Consider the following 20,482-nt stretch of genomic DNA (forward strand, 5'->3'; position numbering starts at 1 on the left):
CCAGGCACAGAGTTCAGGCCGCATTACCGGACCCCCCCCCAAAAATAAAATAAAATTCTTTACTTCCTTAGACTTCAGAAAATAGCTATTCCCATTCAGGGGAAGTTGAAATTTACTTTTATTCCCCTCACTTTTATGTGCATCAAAGCAATCATATGTTTAATGTCTTCTGGCTCTGCTTTATGCCCACTAGACACTCTACTACTGAAATTTACTCCCTATTAAACCACAGCCCCAGTCTCTACCTTTGACTCTAAGGAGTCTCAATGATTCCTTTGTTTTGTGGTAAGTATCTTCTCTAAGAAGCAGTTACCTGAATTATACTCCATACTGATCTTATAGTCTGAATAAGATATCATGATATACCTATGACAATAGCAAATCCTCCTTCAGATAAGTGCATATTTTCAATAGGTATTAGATATTTGTAAAATGGAATTTGTAGTTTGTTAATTCAGACATCCATAATTTAGAAAACCTTTTCAAAATTCACTTAAAAGTTGTCATGATGCATCATCCTCTGTTTAGTATAATGAAGAAAAAATGCCTGAAAAATATGAATTTTTTTCAGTTCAAAAGTTATACATTTCTATATCTTGTTATAAGTGACACTAATCTGTGAAGTAGACAGAGATATCAATGTTTTTCAATTTGAGTGTGTCTAGCAACAAAATTATTAGAGATAAATATAAGTTCTACCCAGTTTTTTATATCACTGAGGAAATCAAAATGTTTATGATGTGTTTTTGAAGTATTTAGTCAGATTTTCTCTCTGTTTTTTTTTTTTTTTATTCGCAGGACTTGCTGATATTTATCTGCCTGTCACAATGGAAAAAGGTAAACATGTTTATGCATTTGTTTTGGGAAATTATTTTAAATGGTCTTATTCATCCTATTTTTTAAATCTTTTTTGAATCACAGAAATTATATTGAGAAGGGCTGACAGTATGATAGTAAGGTTTCTCCTGATTGAATCTGAAACTTTAAACATTTTGATACTTATAACTTTGACATTTGATGTGATATATTGAAAGGTGAAAGAGAGTGTGAATTATGGGCATATCCTAGATTTAAATATAAGAAATAAATCAGGGGTGCTCAATGGATGTGGGCACTAAGATAAAACAAGCCAATAGTTCCACTTGACTCAAATCAATAATTTTTTAACTAGAGTCAGTGTTTTTCATAATACAAAAAAGTAACAACTACCTACTAGGAACTGAGAATATATCAGAAGTTAAATTCCATAGTAATACTCTTTGTCATATTTTGAATCTATATTCTCCAAATAGAGATTACTGAGTTAAGGTATAGTTCATAAGGGAAATAACATTGAAGACTTTAATGTTCTACATTATATTTATTTTGCTGAGGTATTTTTCTCTTTCAGAAGAATCTGTGGATCCTGAGAGGTTATTGCAGTGTCCCTAAGATAAGAATCACAAAATCAGATCATGCAGGTTCCCATACCATCTTGTGAAATGTAGAAAGGTAATGTTTCATTGGAACATGTTGATATTACATAATTTCTTTAGTTCATGGATAAATTTGAGTATTATTTTTAAGATAATTGTGGGAAATTTAAGTGAAAGATATGAGATTTCTGTGGGCAGAAATGTCATCAAGAGATATTTGTATTTCTTCTGAAACCTCTGCAGCATGTAATGGAAAATAAGATAATTGGAGTCCAGCTTGTTTATTTCTATAGATATATTTCTAGATCTCTAGTCAAAGCAGAACCAAGACAGGATGTTTTGTTTGTGAAATTATATCAAAATGTTTGTATCATATTGCACAAACTGTAAAGGTGGTATCCTTTTCCTCCCCATTGCCTAATGACCAAAATATAAATTGTATTCTTAAACGTTAAATTATTTTGTTAAAACACCCACTGTATTATCATATGTCCTAGAATTCAATTTATATACTTCAGTTTTCATGCAATGGTTATAAACTGATAACATGACAGATGCATTGTGTCTCTTCTATATTTGGGTATTGATTACAATATTGTGCTTAGTTTCATCAAAAAATTCACAAAAATTTGAAGTGTAGAAAATTATTTTTCTTCATGTAACACTGCTACAATAAGATCCAGAGCAATGGGACAATGTCATTCTTTCTGATGGAGGCATAGAATTCCATTGTGTATAAATACCACATTTTGTTGATACATTCATATACTGAAGGGCATCTCATTGGCTCTAAATCTTAGCTATCGTAAATAATGCTTCAATAAATATAGTTGCAGTCATAGTTTTAGTATGGTCTTGTTTGTGATCATTTGGGTAAATACAAAAAGTGGGATTGCTGGGTTATAGGGGAGCTCTATGTGGAGTCATTTGAGAAATCTCCATAATACTTTCCAAAGTGGTTGAACAAATTTACACTCCCATGAACAATGCAGTAGGATTCCCTTCTGGACACATACCCTGCATCATGTGTTGTTATTTGAGTTCTTGCTTATAGCCATTCTAACTGGGGTGAGGTGGTATCTCAATGTTGCTTTGATTTGCATTTCTTTATGGCAAGAGAAGTTGAGTATTTCTTCATGTGTTTATTGGCCATTCTTATTTCCTCTTCAGAGAGGTTTCTCTTTAAGTCTTTAGCCCATTTACTTATTGGGCAGTTGTTTCTTTGAGGATTTGTTGTGGGGAGATTTAATGTTTGAGTTCCAGGTATATTGTAGATATGACTAACCCTTGTCTGTTGTATAGCTAGTGAAGATCTTCTCCCAATCCCTGGGCTTTCTGTTGATTTTGTTATGTATAACCTTTGATTGCAGAAGCTCTGCAGCTTCATGCAATCTCATTTGTCCAAACTTTCTTTGTTTTGTTGTTTCTGAGTCTATATTAAGAAAATGTCTTCCTGTTCCAAGGAGACCTAAGGTTTCTCCTATTCCATCCTTTAATATTCTCAGAATGTCTGCTTTAATTCCAAGGTTTTTAATCTATTTCTAGTTGATTCTGATGCAGGGTGAAACATAAGGATCTAGCTTTTGTTTTTTACAAGTGATTAACCAATTTTGTCAGCATCATTTATTGAAAAAGCTATCTTACTTCTGTTCTAGTTTTTTAGATCCTTTATCGAAGATTAGGTGGCTATAGGTTTGTAGGTTGATTTCTAGGTTTTCGATTCTATTCCATTGGTCCTGAGATCTTCTTATGCCAGTACCATGCTATTTAACTTCTCTGACTTTGTATTAGAGTTTGAAATTTGGTATTGATATTCATTCCTTCAGGACTATTCTTTCTGTTAAGGATTGTTTCTGCTATCCAGGATCTTTTATTTTTCCATATATATTTTTGGATGGTTTCTTCTATTTCCTGGAAGAATGAAGTTAGAATACTGATAGGTATCCCACTGAATTTGTAGATACCCTTGGGAAGTATGGCCATTTTTCACATGTTTACCCTTCCAATCGAGGATAATGGGAGGTTTTTCCACTTTCTAAGTTCGGTTTTGATTTCCTTTTTCAGATTTTTAAAGTTTTCATCATAGAGGTCCTCCACTTCATTGGATTATTTAATTCCTATGTATTTTATTTTGTGTGGGGCTATTACGAATGGAGTTGCTTTTCTGCTTTCAGCCACGCTTTTCTCATTGTTGACATACAGATAAGCCATTGATTTTTGAGGGTTAATTTTATACCCCACTACTTTGCCAAATTTCTAATCAGCTCGAGTAATTTGGGAGTGGAGTCCATGGGATTTTTTAAATACAAGATTAAATCCTCTAAAATAGTAGAGTTTTAATTTATCTTATCCTATTTGGATCCCCTTTATGTTTTCATCTTGTCTTAGTGCTGTAGCTAGGTATTCTAGTATTAAATTGAAGAGAAGTGGAGAGAGTGGACGTCCTTGTCTCCTTCCTGAGTTTAGAGGAAATAGCTTTAATTTTTCACCATTGAGTATAATTCTGGCTGTAGGCTGTTCCTAAAGAGCCTTTATTGTATTGAGGAATGTTCCCTGGATTCATTGTTTTTCCAGAGGCTTCATCATAAAGGACTGTTCGATCTTGTCAAATGCTTTTTCTCCATCTATTGAGATAACCATGTGGTTCTTAACCTTGGTCTTGTTGATGTGATGAATTAGTTTAATTGATTTGTGTATATTGAACCAACTTTACATGCCTGAAATGAATCCTGTTTGGTCATGTTGTATGATTTTTTTGCATGAAATGTTGAAGTCAATTGACCAAAATTTTGTTGAGAAGTTTTGCATTGATGTGCATCAAAGAAATGGGTCCATTATTCTATTTCTTTAATGAGTCCATGCCTCATTTTGGGATAAGGGTTATGGTGGCTTCATACAGAGTTTGGTAGTCAACTTTCTCTTTCAAATTCATTGAAGAGTTGGAGGAGCATTGATGTGTGTTCTGCGTTGAAGGCCATGTAGAATTCCACTGGTCTTGGGTTTTTCTTTGATGGGATGTCTCTTATTGTTTTTTCCTATTTTGATGGTTGATATGGATTTGTTCAGTTGGTTTAATGCACCTTGTTTTAGTTTGGACATGTAGATATTTGTTAGGAAATAGTCCATTTCTTCCATATTCTCAAACTTATTTGCACAAAGGTTTGAGAAGTATTCTCTTATAATATTCTTAATCTTGGTTCTTTCTGTGGTGATGTTTCCCTTCTCATGTCTGTTTATTTGGGTGTTGTCTCTTCTTTTTCTTTTAAGATTTGCTAAGACTGTCAATTTTAATTTTTTCAAAGAATCAATTTTTTAATTCTTTCTATTTTTTTGGATTATAATTCATTTAATTCTAATTTAAATATAATGATTTCTTTCTATCAATTTATTGGGTTTAGCTTGCTCTTTTTCAAGGAGGTCCAGATGTCTTATTAAATCATTGGTTTTAGATCTCTTCAATTTGTTGATGTGAAATCTCAGAGCTGTAAACTTGCCTCTGAATACTGCCTTTGCTGTGTTCCAATGGAGCTGGGAATTTGATCATTTTTATTGAATATTATGAAGATTTGAATTTCCATTCTAATCTCTTCCATGATCCATTGGTGATTGAACAGTGTGTTGTTTAGCCTCGATGTGATACAGGATTTTCTTTGGTGGCTTTTGATGTTGTGTTCTAATTATTTTCCTTTGTGTTCTGAGAGAATGAAGGGCAAATTTTCTATCTCTTCTCATTAATATTAAATTTTAGTCTATTTTATCTGATATTAGGATTGCAACTTCTGCCTGTTTATGTGTGCTCTGTGATTGGTAGATTTTATTTCAGCCTTTCACTTTCAAAATGTTTGTTTTTATGGGCATTGTGTTATTCTTGGAGGCAGCAGATAGAAAGATCTTGCTTTTTAATCCAACCAGACTGTTTGTTTTGCTTAATATTAATTCCATTAATATTGCGAGGTGTTTGCCAGTTCCTGCCATGTTATCCACCTTCTTGGGGGCTGTGATAACTGGGTTCTTCCGATGGTTCTTGGATTCTCAGGTTGGTGCATTTCTTGGCATTTATTGTGGTCTTTCTATGTGAAGGACATCTTTAAATATCTTTTGTAGGTATGGATTGGTGGAAATATATTGTTTCACTTTTTCTTTGCTATGGAGGGTTTTTATTTTACCTTTGTTTATGAAGGAGGGTTTAGCTATGTATAGTATTCTTGGTTGATAATTTTTCATCTTTAGGGCATGGCATACATTATTCCATGCTCTTCTTGATTTAATTGTTTCTTCTGAAAACTATGTGATTCTAGTTGTTTTCCCTTTATATGTGATTGATCTATTCTCTTTGACAGCTTTATAATGTGACAGTGGGATGTTCTGTTTCTAGTCTCGTCTATTTGAGGTTCTAAAATCTTCTTGTATCTGAATAGGCCTACCTTTTTTGGATGTTTGGGAAGTTATCTGCTAGGATACTGTTAAACAAATTTCTTAGACCATTAACTTCTGTCTCCAGGTGCTCTTCTACATCCAGATTAAGCCTACTTATGGAGTCTTCCAAATTTGAAATCTATCTATCATATTTCTTGGATTTGTCTTGGATAGTTGTATATTTTTCTCTCAATTATCTAGGGTATCTTCAATCCCTGAGATTCGATATACTGCCTGGTCTAACCTACTATCAAGAATTTCTACTTTGTTTCTTCTTGCCTTTCCTTCTAATTGGACTAATTTGATGGCTTCAAATTCTTTGTTGGAGCTTTGTTTTACGTCGTGTATGAACTTCTTTACTTCCCTAATTTGTTGTTCAGTGTTTACTCTCAAATCACATAGTTGATTGGTTATGGTTTCCTTGGACTCCCTTTCCTTCAGCATTTCCTTGTGGTCTCCCTGAATTCTATCAGCTACTTATGGGTTCTATGAATTACTCAATTGATCGTTGTCTATTCTCATCTTGCTCATGCAATTCCTGTATTATTTTGATTCTTTGATTAGCTTCCTCTCACTGACATAATTCCTGTGTTTCTCTTTAACTGTTCGTATCCTGCTCAGGCAATTCCTGTTTTTCTCTTTGACTGTCCTCAGCCTGTTCATGCAATTCCTATCTTTCTCTTTATTCTCAGCCTACACACACACAATTCCTGTATTTATCTTTGTGTAGCTTCCTAATGCTCTTGAGAATCCTGTACTAATCTTTGGTTTGCTCCTTCTTGTTTCCAATCATAATCACACATTGAGTTCTTTGCAGGTTTTCAGTCTTTCTATTCACCATGTTTACCAGTAGTTTTGTAGAGCTTTTGGGGAATTCTCCCCTAGATTGTTCATTAACTGTCTGTCACCTGATTTTCATGAGTTGGAGTTGAGATACCTGGACGTAGCATTTTTCTAGTTTTTCCCTGTTTTGTTCTGCGATTTAGAATGAAAGTAATACCATTTTCGTGCTAGAACACTATTTTAAGGCAACCAGAGTCCTGTAGTTGCACAGTCAAAAGGGCCACAGATACAATCCAATTCAACAGATACAATTCATTCAATATCAAATAAGTATGTATTAATGGGCTAGCAACATCAAAGAGGGAGTCAGCAAACCAGAAATTATTAGTTATAGGGAGAATTGAGGAGGCAAATAGTATTAGAGGGATGTGGAGAGGTAAAAGGAGAGTGAAGTTAAACAAGTCCTAATCTCAGAGAGGGCAATGGATTGGATGGAATGACAGAGGAGAGATCAAAAAAGAAAAATGGAAATAGAAACAAAAATTTTAATTTAAAAAATGAAACACTTAAAATTATGTAAGTACAAAGAAATGATAGAAGAAAATGATAGAACAAATGGAGGGGAGAAATAAAAAGAACAAAAACTAAAAAAAATTCTTAAAATTGGAATCGTTGGAAGTGATATATGTGTAAACAGATAATACTGCAATTAAAAACTAAGCCTAAGAGGGTGTGAATTGAGTAATACATTTCTGGATTAAGTATGTACACAATGGGTGATAAGGACTAATGATTGATAACAGGTATATATCTGGGGATGAGCAGAACAGCAATTTAGTATTGTAAAAGAAGAAAGAAAAAAGAATTAAAAAAATAAAGGACAAAAAGGTCAAAACAGATTGAAAAAATAACACACATATACAGATAAACTAAAAATTATGACAGAAAAAAATAGAAAATATTTTTAAAGAAAATAAAAATACAATATGGTAATTAAAGAGTTCTTTGATTTTTTTTTTTTTTTTGCGGGGGGGAGGAGATCTTGTATTTCCCCTGTGTGTGTAACCAGTCTCTTTTTGGAGTCTTTAGTCTGCTTGTGCCTTTTGCTTTTCCTGTGGCTTGATTGGTTTCTTGTCAGTTTGAGCAGGCAGAGAAATGCTCTGCATTAACCAGGATTTTGTGATCCTCTTCCCAGCCTAGTTGAGTGGGAGGGAGATCTGTTTTGAGTATCACAAAAGAGGGACATGCCTATTTCCCCTAGCTTGGAGTTTATGTGATAAGGCCAGGTTCTGTCTAGGGTTGAGGCCTATGAGCAATCACTAGCTTTTCCTTGAAGGGTTAGCTCCTGAAAAACTCACAGAGCTCAGCCTGGAGTCATACTCAGGGTTTATGTTTACTGAGTTTCAATGATTAGTCTAGGCTACAGTGGGGAGGAGTAGACTCTGGCTCTGGGTACCCGGTGAAGAAAGTCACTCTTCCTGGGGTAGAGCTCACTCTACCTGGGCAGGGTGACTTCCCTTGGGTGGAGCTGAGCCTGAAAGTTCAGCCTGGGTTCCTGTGGTCTGCCAAATGGTTCTTTTTGTTTTCTTCAAGGCCTGAGTTGGAGGTATCTACTCAGCCAGCCCTTTGTCAGTATCAAAGATGGAGATCTCTGGTGGTGGGGAGGGGTGTCCTTACCTCCTCTGTTCCATAAGAAGGAGTAAGGATGTCAGGGTTCTAATCATGCCAGACTCTTGGTTCCTGGGCCATCCTTGGTCTGCGATCCTCCAGATAAAGATAATTGCTCTTTGTCATTTCTTGCTGGTGGTGAGTAGAATCCACTCACATGCAGTGTGTGGCATCTATGTACCAGACTCTGTCTGTTGGTATGGTGTCCATAGCCACTGCCTCTGCTGCAGCCTCTGCAACAGCAGCTATAAGCAAGTGTTCAAATCTGTCTCCTTGTTGGATTTTCCCTCTCTGGCCAAACTCTCTGTATTGTGATGGCATTCTTGGTTTGATTCTCTAGCCTAGGACTCTTCACTGGAACCCTAAAACTGCTTTCTATGTGAGAACTTATTTAGCCTTCAGCTTCTATTCTGCCATCTTACTCAGGTCTTCTAACATATATGGGTTATATCATGAGGAAGGGACATACAAAGCAACTAAAATCACTTGGTACCTCATAGATATGTTTGAAACCATAGCAAGAAAGAAAAAAAAAACACTTCCGTCTTATATTGCAGTTCATTTCACTAAACATCATCTTAAATGACGTTTTCTGCTTTTCTCAGGCATACTAGTTATTGCAAATAAGTGAAACCATGGGGCCTATGATTATTTGAACCTGGCTTACTTCACATAATATATTTTTTTTTACAAGTCTTTCCATTTGCTAACAAATGGAGCAATGTCATTCATTATGATGGAGGCATCAAGCACTGTTGCCTCCTCCTTTGATGTTTCTCCACCATTCCCTCCCTCCCACCTCCTCAATTACATTTCCCCCCTGCCCTAACCCCTCCCCACTTAATTGTAAAGTTCATTTTTTATAGTCCTATGTATATCACTTTGAACATTTCTGCTTGTCCTAAGCATACACTAGTTATTCCAAATAAGGGAATCAATGGACCTACGTTTCTTTGGGCCTGGCTTACTTCAGTTAGTATTTTTTTTCTGAGTCTTTCCATTTTCTATCAAATGGAGCAATGTCATTTTTTCAGATTGAGGCATAGCATTCCATTTTATATATATTTAACATTGCTTCTTAATGCATACATCTAGTGAGGGGAATTTGGGTTGATTCCAAATCTTAGCTATGGGAAACAATGGTGGTACCTTTAGTATGGTCTTGTATGTGATCATTTGGGTAAATGCACAAAAGTGGGATTGCTGGATCATAGAGAAGTTCTATGTGTAGTCTTTTGAGGAACCTCCATATTGCTTTGGGATACAGGTTGACTCATTGTAACAATGAGATATACAAAAGTCTATGTTGAAAATGAGCTGTACAACTTTAGGTGCTGGGAGAGGGTAGGGGAGGGAGGGATGAGTTGGAAAGATGGGGAAGGAAGGGATCTTAGGAGCAAAATAAAGGAGGTGGTAACAATATTGTATAGGAAATGTACTCATTACTTATTCATATAACTGTAACTCCTCTGTACAGTATCTTTACAATAAACATATGGATTTTTTAAAGAAAAGGATGAACAGTACCCATATCGTGGTGTCAAGCCCATGGTAGGAATCCTGCCCAAAGAAATCTAAAAAGAGAAAATTTGAAAATATTTCTTCATATTTGAAATTTTGTTACACAGAATCATCCTGATATTGCTGCCAAATTGGCTACTTGTCCCTTTAATGCTCGCCACCTGGTTCCAAGAGATCAACTCAGTAAACATATTGCAACTTGTATGGACAAAACTTCCCTTGAAGATGATGTAGGTAAGCCTGATAACTAAAATACAATCCAAATCAATATAGGCCATTTGCACCTGAATCCTACTCTGATGGTTGATTTCTGTTTGTTTGTAGATAACATCAAATGGAATGAGAAACAAGACAAGAGTTCTTAAAATACATGCAATATGTTTCCTCTGAGGAAGACTGGGATAAAGGTAAAAAGCTTCTTGTTTTTTTGTTTTTTTTTTTTTTGCATTTTCCATTATTTAATCTCAACTTTCCTTGTGGTGTTGTATGATTTCTTCCTTTAGGAGAGAAATTAAAATTCTTTCTTCAACTTGCTTTGCCTTGTATGCTGATATCAATAACATATATGAAAATATGCAGTCCTAAATGATTAAAAACCATGTCAAAATAAATGATTTTATTTGCACATGGCTAAGAACTCATTCTTTTCAATATTTATTATAAAGCTAAATTAAATGTATCTTGTAAGGCTCCTACGGCCATCAAACTGTTGTTTTTCTTTATCAATGTACAATGTTAGATCCAAGCTAATCTAGCACCTCAATCAAGTATATATTTCTCTCTTTGGCAGAATCCTTGGAAGATCCTAGCCCAAGTTTTGTTTGGGGAACAATCAAGTCCTCTGGCAACAACAGGTAAAGAAAATGCTGTTGTTTTTTTTTTATGACACACTATTCTCTGCCAAACTTCAAAATGAAGAAGTAGGATAAATGAATAACAGATTTTATGTTCTATATACCTGCATATTTTGCTCACTACAAATGAATTGTTGGATTCCTCTCTGAACTGGTTAACCTGTGACTGGTAGCAAAAGTTAAGTATAGTTTCACTAAGACAGATAAGATATTCAATCACATAATTTACTTCAGATTTACCTTAACTGATTGTTCTTCTCATTCTCTTATAATCACTTTAAATCAGCAAAGCCATAGATAACAGAATTATGTTTTACTAATCCTTTTTGTCCCATTTTCCTGGTTTCAAGATTCACTCATCACATCAATTATGATAGTGTCAATGGCAGTATCTTCAACTGGTAATTGATAAATGTACAGACTTATGTGTGGATTACCATGTATTAGTTCTGAAATTGATTAATGAACACTAAAGGAATAACTATCTGATTTAAATTTTATCCATGATTTAGTATAAAAACATTTGAGGATATTCTTGAGATGGTTTACAATTTGCATTAAAAAAATGTGTTTAGCTCTATTTTTTAAGCAGCAATATATACATGGATTTCAAATTTCACATCACTGTTTAAAGTCTGAATATATATTGGACATGGTATAGAATGAAAATTCAAAATTAGTTATGTAACTACAAAAGTTCTGCTATCTCTCTTTTTTTAAACTTTCAGCACGCTGTTCTTTTTTTAATTGTGAAAATACCATACCGAGGGGAAGGTAATGAGAGCACTTCTTATCAAGCCTTGTTGCTCCTCCTTTGTTTCCCCATACCTTTCTCATCACCCTCCCCTCGACTCCCCTCTCACCCTTCTCCACCCTCACTGTCCCCTATGTCAAAGATGTATAATTCATTTTCCACATAAGATCTTGTAATCTAATTGTTGCAATGGGTCGACCTGTATCCATGTTTAACCAATTTGTTTTTTCCTTTCCCCTTCACAAATTATACCAACATCAAATCCAGTGAAAACAAGGGTAAGACCGTGGGAGAGGACATACAAAGCAACAAAGAAATTTCTTATAAATGTGTTAGACACAATAGCAAGAAAGAAAATATATATTTCCGTCCTTAACTTGGGGTTCATTTCGCTTAACATCAACTTATCTGCCTATTTCTGCTTATCTCAGACATATACTAGTTATTGAAAATAAGGGAAACCATGGTACCTATGTTTCCTTGGGCCTTGATTACCTCACTTAATAAAATGTTTTCCAAATCTTTTCATTTCCTAAACAAATGTGGCAATGTCATTTTTTTTCTGATGGAGGCATAGAATTCCATTGTGTATATATACCACACATTCTTGAACCATTCATGTACTGAGGGGCATCTGTGTTGCTTCCATATAAAGGGGATATGGACGGAAGGGAACCCTATTGCATTGTTGGTGGGAGTGTAAACTTGTTCAACCATTTTGGAAAGCAGTATGGATGTTCCTCAGAAGACTCCACATAGAGCTCCCCTATTACGCAGCAATCCCACTTTGGGGCATTTACCCAAATGATCACAAACAAGATCATACTAAAGCTATTTGCTATCTTGTAGTAAGTATTTGTGAGATTCTTTAAAGAATTGTAATTGCTAGAATGAACTTGTCCTTCTAGAGTCACAAAATAGGTTGTATTTTTGATTCCATAGAATGTGAAAACATCAAGTGTCTCTGACACGCAAAGGTGCAAAAATACAAGAAAAAGTGAACAATAATTGGGTTTGCTTGAAATGCTTCATAAGCATTTATTCAATTTGGAATCATGTAATTTGTCTTGCTTGCCAGTATGTGACCTCTTCCTTTTTTCGAGTGAGACAATAGATTCAAGATTTATTGATATTGTCAAGTATTTTCTTCTCTGATCAGTACAGAAAAAAAAGCTTACTCAACATAAGACCAAGATGAATTTTGGTGTGCCTGTCATCACGGTTGGGTCGCATATATTCTTACTCTGAAAAGACAGTACTCATACTAAGAATTTGTTTTCAAATGTCTACTCTATGTCAAATATATTACAATACTAAGTGAAGGATGAATTGGCAGTTTATATAGTGAAGAAGGTGCTGAGGAGTTGTAATGGGAATAGAAAAATTCACCTTTGCATCTGATGACAAGTTTCTATTTCATGAAGATAACAGAGAGGACTAAAACTCATCCTGTTTACAAACTGAACAGATCATCTTAGTAACTGAACAACAGAATACATTTATTCTTGTGTTTAGTTTGTCATCTGCTATCATGCAGAGGAAAAGGAATATGTCATGGAAATGATTTTTAGGGTAGAAAAAAACACTTGAGCCAGGCCAGGTGATGATAATATTAATTCTAGCATCTCACGCGTTTGACACATAAGGATCTAATTGCAGATTAATAAATTCAGGGATTTTTTTCAGATTCATTTCTGGAATTAATCCTCTCAAAATCATATATTATAGAGAGCATTATCCCTAAGGAAAAACATGACTTCTCATAGACCCTCAGTGTGCATGCATTTTGGGAACATACAAACCCAAAATCATCAGCATACTTTGGATAAGAGAGAAAAGAAACCTGGTAGAAGTCGCTTAGGAACCTTAGGAGAATGAGATCTGAGAATTAGGTTTCAAGGGAGCCCAACAGGAATATTTGTCCCACTCACATCGCCAATTAACAATCTCAAAACTGGAAGTGGCACTGTAGATCAAGTGGTAGAATATAAGAGTTCTGAAGAGCTCAGAGATTGTGCCTAAAGACAAAGCTCAAGGCCAACGACCAACAAGAAAAATAACCAGACAGGAATGTAATGAAATATTCATCAACAATGCCACATATGCCTAGTAATTCCAAAATCTCTGACTTTTTTCCCTCCACATAAGAGCCACTTTGATTTTATTCACTCCTGACTCTGAATTTCAGAGAGTATAGTTTTGTGGGGCAGTGATATTGCCTTACTGCATTGGTTATTAGAACACTTAATGTGACCCAATGAGATTACTAATTCTGTTCCCTTATGATAATATGTCTTACTTATTGAATCATAATTTTTCTGGCATCTAAAAAATGGATGATACTAAAGCTGGCATCTAAAAAATGGATGATACTAAAGAACCTGTAAATTCATGAGAGAATCTGTGACAATGTGAGAGGTCATGTTACTTGCTGATTTGTCTGTTAAAGATTTATCCAACTTTAGCTGTGTCATTATATATATGTATATAATATATATTATATATATATGTATATATAATATATATATATATATAATATATATAATATATATAATATATATAATATATATATATAATATACATATATATAATGACACACTTCAAATGCTCAATGAAGTTTGCATGTGTTGAGACAGAGAGTGTACAAGTGTAATTTGTGAGGTTTGTATACAATGATCAAATTTCAATTGAATGGTAGGGGAAGCAAGCATGAAATTTTTTGAAAATAAGTGCGTATGTGCTCTCACTACTTTCTGAATATCTCTCAAACTACTAGTGAAGTTATTGTTTGTATGCAGAATACAGAAATATATATTAGATTGTTTTCCATAGAAAGTAAAATAATATTTTTTCTCTTATTTCTTTGTAGGAATAATTCTATGAACAAACCATGAGGTCAAACCATTTGTGATTGTTTCATCTCCATCTTACATTTATTAATATATTGTGATGCTCACTCAATCAAATGAATTAATTTTGATTTCTACTACCTAATCACTCCCTACTCACCCTTACCTTGAATCCAAAAGTAAACCCCCGTGTTCATGTCCTTATTGGAATTCACTATGTCACTATCCACATAGACATGGTAAAGTTGGAATATAAAAATTCAATAATCAAATTGAAATCTAATTTGTTTCCCAATAGAAAATAAATCATACTTCATATTTCACTGTCCTAAAGTTTGCCTGTGAAAATCATCTTCCATTTGATATATTGTTATAATTGCAGAGCTTAATACTTTAAAAAACTGTAATAATATTAGACCTCATGCAAATATTACATCAATTATGTAGTCCATACAGAATCACCATTAACATTTCAATGGGATTTTCAACCAACAGTCTGAAGTATATTCCTTCCTATACAAGCTTCTCATCCATCTCAATGATTTCCACATGTAATCTCATCCAAAGAAAGATTCTGGGAGTTCTTTCCAAAACCTGTGGCAGAAAAAACAACAGGTTAATGTATGTGTACACAAAATAACATTTAAATCGTATTCTTTTGAGGGGGGAAATTGCAACTTGTAAAATAGTATGATGTTGTGTTAAAAGTGGAATATTTTGAGTGAAAGAGGTTGTGCATCTTTTGGCAATGATTCTAAAATGTTCCAAGAATAGTGGGCTGTGTATTTTGCGTGTAACAAAAACACTTTTATGGAACCATATTTGATGGCTATCTTCATTTTCAACTTGTGTTTGATTTACCTGACATATATTTATAGTTGATTTGACACTGTGGTGCTAAAAATTTCTGATGCAAAATGGAATAGTTTTTGAAACATATTTTAGGAAAAATTATTGGTAGGACTCCTGTGCAATATTAATAGAGTTGAATCTTTTGGGTACGCATGCAGAATTTAAAGTTGGTGTTGAAATGGGAGAATTTCTGATTATGGGCACATTTGTGCACCTAATATATAATTTCAAATGTTTCTTGGTTTGCATTCAGATATTGTGAGCAGGAATGCATTCACCATTAATTTCTGAAGGATAGTTTGGAAGCTGTAGATTCAGGGAAACCTGTGCCTTTCTAGTCTGGAAGGGATATGAAGAGAACAGATCTATCTACACATGTCTGTGTATAGACTGCAAACCAATCTACATACATATCCATTTGTAAAATTCTGAAAATTAAAATAAATGTATGTATCAATACCTTTCTTTTTCATTAAACATTGTCAATGTGGTGTACAGAGTGATTTTAATTATGTATGTAAGGCAGTGAATATTTCCTTGTCACATGTTACCTATCCCTCATTTTTCTTACACTTTATTCTGCTTCAAATCTCTCCCGTACCTGTTGTAAATGCACTATTCACCATGTGGTCTTGTGAGGAATTTTGTGGCCTTGGTTCCCCCGTTGTCCTCTTATCAAAATTTTTTATTCCCCTTCTTTGCCCTATTTAGACTAAAGTTTATACAATCCACAGGCTGCCAAACTCAAATAGAGTAACAAGAAGGGAGAAACCCTATGAAAGCTAAAGGGAAAAAAATAAGAAAAAGAAATCGTTTCTCATATTTTTAAAAAATACCAACAATGGTAAAATTCATGTTTCTTGGAGTTAATTTTGCTCACCCTAAAATTCTTGTTCATGTATATCTATAAATTAAGCTCCTAATTCCTCAACTAGGATGAAATTGGACATACACCAATTAAGACAAAAAGAGAAAGTACGGCATATATATTTTAAAAGCCACTTTTAAAGAAAAAATATGACTTCATTGGGTAAGTTTAAATAGAAATTAAATGCCTATAGAAACTTAAAGTTAGATTATACATCACCCTGTTTCAAAACACTTCCAAATGAATCAGACCTCGAGGTTAAAGAAAATACTCAGAATGGAAGCAATAGAGAAATACTAGGTCTCTAGACCTAGTATTGTTTGAAACTTTCTCATTATAGATGAAGGTGCATCAAGGAAAAGAAAAGTTAGACAAACTCTATACCTTGAACCTGCACATTTCTTCATACCAAAGGACATAGCTAAGTAGGTAAATAGAAAACAAAAAAACTGGGATAAGATCTTCACTAGCGAGAGAAAGAAAAGGATCATAGAGCTGAAATATAATCAACATTCAACAAGTCAAATCCCCCACCCTACAAAAAAAATCCCGAAATTTAAAACCAATCTATGAAAAGAAGTCTAAATGTTTAAAGAGAGACTTCATTGATGGCTAATTAAGAATGGCCAAAGGACATATGAATAAATGCTCAAAAATTCTGACAATAACGCCAAATCAATTTAACATTGAAATTCCACCACATACTATTGTAATGGCAAAGTCATTTTCATTGCATAGAGAAAATCAGGAACCATCCCAGATGCCTAAGTGTAAATTAATGGATCAGTAAATGTGGGGTATAAACACGATAGAATTATATTTTCTATTAGAAAATGTCATAGTGCCATTTTTAAGGAAATGTAAAGATTTAAAAAAAAATAACATGGATTAAAGTATGCCAGACCCAAATGAACAGAGGCTCCATCGTTTCTCTTATTTCTAAAAATGTATATGTCCATTGTAGTACAAGAAGTGGATCACAATAGGTAAATAGCAATATACATATGACCATAGACTATTAGGCTAAAAAAAATAAACTCTGAAATACAAAATCAGTTGGTTTCACGTTCTTGAGTTTTAAAAATGTACTATATGAATTTATTTCTCTTTACTTGCCTTTTTCCTTCATTTTCCTATGTTTTGTAGAATGTTGTCACTGTATTGGATTTTGGTACATACTGTATAACATGTAATTTAATGAGAATTAGGAACGGGAAGAGCAACATCTAACTCTGAGACAAAGGACAATGGGCGAAGCATATAAGAACAATCCCAACAAAACTACGTTGGGAATAAATATCACACCTGGTGGGAGGCGATAGAGATTTTAGGCTGAAAAACAGTAAAAATGAGCAATGGGTAAGAACATACGATGAGAGAAGTACTCGTTCATTGTAATTCTAATCCCTCTATACATCACCTTGACAAGATTCCATTAAAGAGTATTGATACATAAACTTTTCACAATTCTCATGAACTTACATGTAGATATTTAAATCGGTGGGTTTCTATTACATATACAGACACTTGGTTATAGTTCTGATCTCTTAACATTCCTAAGAGCAAAGAAATGACACAGGTTTCCCTAAGTCACCGGGTTCCAAGTCAACATTGACAAATTAATGTTGAAATCATTTTTGTTCAAATATTTGTGTAGGAATCCTAATAGTCACTTAAAATTCAAACTAGGAGAAATACTGATGTTCAAATATGCCCCAAATCAGAAGCCCTTACATTTTCACATCTATCATAAGTGTGAGCAAGGTTCTCTCAATTGAACCTTCCTCGTCTGTACTCAAATACTTCAACACTTTTGATTACATAGGAATCTAACCACTGATAAATACTTTTTTTTACAAGGGAGATCTTCCTAAAATATACTTCAGAGGCTATTTCACTTAGCAGCAGGAATGTTGTGGACCAGGAATGCCAAATGAAGTATAAAATGGTGGGGGGGTGTGTCCTTCAATATGAGGGGCAATTTACATACAAGTCGAAAACAAACATTCATTAGATATCGTTTCATGAACTGGTCTTGAATTACAATCCAAACTTACAGATTAATTTTCCCAGAGTATTTTAGTAATATAGCGGAAAATTTTTGAAATGGTACACATATTCTTGTCTGGTACATCACTGATTCTCTGAACAAAATATGGTTTCTTCAAAAAATGAATATTGTCCCCCCAACCTAATAAATGTTGGTTGATATTGTTTATACCCCTGCAAAAATCTATTTTTCCCTACCACAGACAATGCGTAGAAGTCACAGATTTCTTCTGCAGACTAGATGGAATATTAAAAATATTGAGAATGATTTAGAAATACGTCGAGAAATACGTTGCAAAATTAGGTGGTTTAAAAAAATCCATTACGTTTTCCTACCCATTCTTTTTGGAACAAAGATGTTGTTGGGAAATTTGTGTTAGGGACCAAATATTATACTTTTCTCATATTTTAATTATATTTTACACTATTAATAAGTGAAATGAAGCATGTTATTTACAGACAAATGTAACTATTGCGAGGGGTAAACTTACATTTAGATGTTAGGAAACTGTCCTTTACTCCGGTTTCTTTCTTTACCCAACAGTGTAGGCACGCTAATTAATGGGCACTTGGCTCAGTCCAAGGTGCCCCTGAAAATCTCTCTTATGGCTGGTAAACCCTTCAACATTTTGTATGATTTAATGTTCACCAATTAGGCACAATTATTGTGTAAAATAGTCAAGACTCTTGACTTCCTCTAAGATCAGAAATAAAGCTGATTCTTTTATATCTACCTTAATAATTCTCTGTAACTCTTGTCCCTGTCATTGAAGGACAAAAAATCATAGAACTTTGGCATTCTAAGGAGAGGCATAATTCCAAATTCCATGTTGGGGGTCTCAATATCTTCAAATTTTCATTTGTATATTGGTAAATATCTGCTGTCAGTAAAACGTTCATGGAAGACTCTTGATAGGACACAACACATTGGTAAGAGTCAAGGTATATGTGGGAAAAGGCCATTAATCATTCTCCCTCATATGGAAACCCTTTTGTTAAGAATTTGAGACTTTTTTGAATGAAAATTTTGATTTGATTGATTCTGAACTTTGTTATTTGGCAAAGCTCTCTACACAATTCCTACCATAATGCCATCTATTCATAAGGGAGTGAGTAATTTGAAACACTTCTACAAACACTATAATTGCTAGACCTTCAATGTTACACAGAAATATTGTAAATGCTTCTGTTCTTGCTTTTTATTTTTGTCTGTCTCGGGGTTGTACTGTGGGCTTGGGGTATTGTTCCTCCACTCTTTAGCTCAAGGCTTGAGCTCTGATTCTTGGGAGAGATCACCACTTTAAGTTTTCTGTTTGTCATTTGGAGAAAAAATCTCATAGCTTTACCATCCGTGCTGGCTTCGAACCGCCATCTTCAGATCTCAGTTTCCTTAGTCTCTAGGATTACAGGCCTGAGTCACAGGCACTCATCTATTCTTACCCTTCTCTAATAAAATACCATAGTAGTAACTTAAAAATTATCCACAGGTATTTAAACAACATTGAAGAAATTTTGCATCATTTCCAAAGAGAAAATTTGAAATGAAGTATTCTAGTCCACTTTGATGTTGCTTCCTCCTGAAGAGAAAACGCTTGTATCAATGAAGAATGAAAATAGAAATTTTCAGAGACATGTAAAACTAATAACGATATTCACAAAATAAAGAAGATATTGTAGAAAAATCATCTTTCAGGTGGACAGAATTCATTCATTTAAGTGAGATTACATTAATAGCCAATGTTTTTCATTTTTAACCATTGTATTATGAAATAAGATAAAACTCTAAAAGGGTGCTAACATTTACCTCTGTGTTACGAGATTAGACAGTTTCTATACAATGTTTACTATCTACACATTGAAATATATTTTTCATCTAATATTCCTTTTATGAAGACAATTACATTAAACAATTACTTTCATTCAAGACTAGACAAAACATTCTTTCACAACATTCACTATTACTCACTATCTCCATATTTATCCTTCCATGCCTCATTTAGAAACAAATTCAATGCCTCCATCAGAAAGGAATACATCACCCCATTTGTTAGGAAATGGAAAGATTTGTAAAAAATTTATTAATTGAAATAAGCCAGGCCTGAAGAAACAGGTTCATGGTTTCCCTTATTTCCAATAACTAGTATAAATCAAGGAGAAGGAGAAAAGTTCACAAGTTGTGTACATATGACCATACAAGGAGATGTTAAATAAAATGATCCCCTAGCTAGGGACACAACTTCTTTCTACATTCTTGCTATTGTTTTTCATGATTCTAAATTGTTCTATGTGCTTTTTTTGTTTCTTTTATGTTCTTCCCCTGTTATAACTCTTTTCACTGTATTTTATGACAGTGCCCTGCATCTTGCATATATATTTTTCTAATTTGTGGAGGGAAGGGAAATAACAAAATGCTGAAACAGATACTGCTTGACACATTGTACCAATTATATATA

General features: G+C 34.0%; 1 long non-coding RNA gene across 1 annotated transcript; it reads left to right on the forward strand.

Annotated features, from left to right (window-relative positions):
- The first annotated feature begins 796 nt into the window (after positions 1–796).
- LOC138829975 (uncharacterized) lies at positions 797–10,658 on the forward strand. Its single transcript, XR_011372813.1, has 5 exons — positions 797–837; positions 1,391–1,491; positions 9,911–10,037; positions 10,128–10,210; positions 10,594–10,658. It is a non-coding gene; the product is annotated as an uncharacterized lncRNA (long non-coding RNA).
- The last annotated feature ends 9,824 nt before the right edge of the window (positions 10,659–20,482 follow it).

The sequence above is a fragment of the Dipodomys merriami genome, unplaced genomic scaffold (assembly GCF_024711535.1).
Source record: "Dipodomys merriami isolate MVZ:Mamm:240054 unplaced genomic scaffold, mDipMer1.0.p SCAF_18, whole genome shotgun sequence".
In the NCBI taxonomy this organism is placed as follows: domain Eukaryota; kingdom Metazoa; phylum Chordata; class Mammalia; order Rodentia; family Heteromyidae; genus Dipodomys; species Dipodomys merriami.